Below are 1595 nucleotides of genomic sequence, written 5' to 3'. Positions count from 1 at the left end.
GACTCTCGACAACGGATATCTCGCCTCTCGCATCGATGACGAACGTAGCGAAATGCGATACTTGGTGTGAATTGCAGAATCCCGTGAACCATCGAGTCTTTGAACGCAAGTTGCGCCCGAGGCCACCCGGCCGAGGGCACGCCTGCTGGGCGTCACGCGAATGGGTCACTACGGCGCGTGCAGCGGCCGAGCGAGGCGGCCTCCCGCCACAGGGCGGGCCGAAGACCGGTGGTCGCCATTCCCCAGAGTGGGGTGGGGTGCGATGAGCGTTGGACCGGCCTCGCGCCGAGATCCCGAGGTCGTCGCGCCCCCTCCGCGCGGGGTGGGGGGAACCCTGCGCCGCCAACGGATGACAAGGGCCACCGCGGAGGGGGGGAATGACCCTCCCCCTTCCGCAGGCCCTCGCACAGCGACCCCAGGTCAGGCGGGGCCACCCGCTGAGTTTAAGCATATCAATAAGCGGAGGAAAAGAAACTTACGAGGATTCCCCTAGTAACGGCGAGCGAACCGGGAAGAGCCCAGCTTGAGAATCGGGCGGTGACGCCGCCCGAATTGTAGTCTGCAGAAGCGTCCTCAGCGACGGACCGGGCCCAAGTCCCCTGGAAAGGGGTGCCGGAGAGGGTGAGAGCCCCGTCGTGCCCGGACCCTACCGCACCACTGATTGCTTCCCCGCAAGTGTACGGGATCGCCAAGTAATACCTCGTGTGAAGACACGAGGATCGTATTCCACGGGGCTAAGGATCTCCTATTACTCCTTCTCGAGCTATTATCTAGCCTAAGATCTCAAGTGATGGGTTTTACTCTAATAGGTGCAATTAAAACTAAAACAAGATTAAAACAATATTATGAACAAATTAGAGAGAACAAGCAATAAGCAAGCAAGATAATCGATGAAATGCAAAGGCCTATGGATGTGGATCCCCTTGAGGGGTTATCATGCAACATGGATGATGATCTAAAGATGCAAGGGTAAAATGGACCATGAGATTCCAAGAATAGAACAACCCCAATTTCTCGGCGATTGAACCCTAATCCCATACGAACATAGATAGGAATTTCTCCCAAACCCACATTCCTACGATTGCATTAAGTATAAGGATATCTCACTTAGGAATAAACCTACTCTTCTTTGGATTAAACCTACATGGAGGGCTACCAAACACCCGATTTCTCGGCGTGATGATACAAGTATCCCCTTCTAATCCATTCATGACCTAATACATGAAAGCAAGTCACATCTACATGCATCAATCATAAAAGAGCTACGGATTTCTCCTTAGTGTAGCACTTAGCATGAAAACAATAGATTAGATCTCAAAATTACCCAAGCATGGAATTAACAAGTTATCATCCAACATACATGATAAAACCCCCAAAGGTTCACCAACACCCGGTGGCCTTGGGGGTCTAGTGTGTCATCATCCCACAACAAACAATAAAATCAAGTAAAACACACAAGAAAAGCATAAATGACACTCCCTAGATGAAATGGTGGAGGAGGAGGTAGAATATATGCCGAATGATGCTTCCCCCACCAAAGGAATGCCGAATGACGCTTCCTCTAGCCGCGGGTCTCCTTCCTTCAAATCGTTGTA

General features: G+C 51.5%; 1 non-coding gene across 1 annotated transcript; it reads left to right on the top strand.

Annotated features, from left to right (window-relative positions):
* Nucleotides 1-155, top strand: LOC120267022. The gene has a single exon (XR_005538365.1). It is a non-coding gene; the product is annotated as a 5.8S ribosomal RNA (ribosomal RNA).
* Nucleotides 156-1595: the final 1440 nt, after the last annotated feature.

This window comes from Dioscorea cayenensis, chromosome 1, assembly GCF_009730915.1.
Source record: "Dioscorea cayenensis subsp. rotundata cultivar TDr96_F1 chromosome 1, TDr96_F1_v2_PseudoChromosome.rev07_lg8_w22 25.fasta, whole genome shotgun sequence".
NCBI classification, from domain to species: domain Eukaryota; kingdom Viridiplantae; phylum Streptophyta; class Magnoliopsida; order Dioscoreales; family Dioscoreaceae; genus Dioscorea; species Dioscorea cayenensis.
Note: the sequence above shows the minus strand (reverse complement) of the source record. Positions and strands in the feature narration are given on the sequence as shown.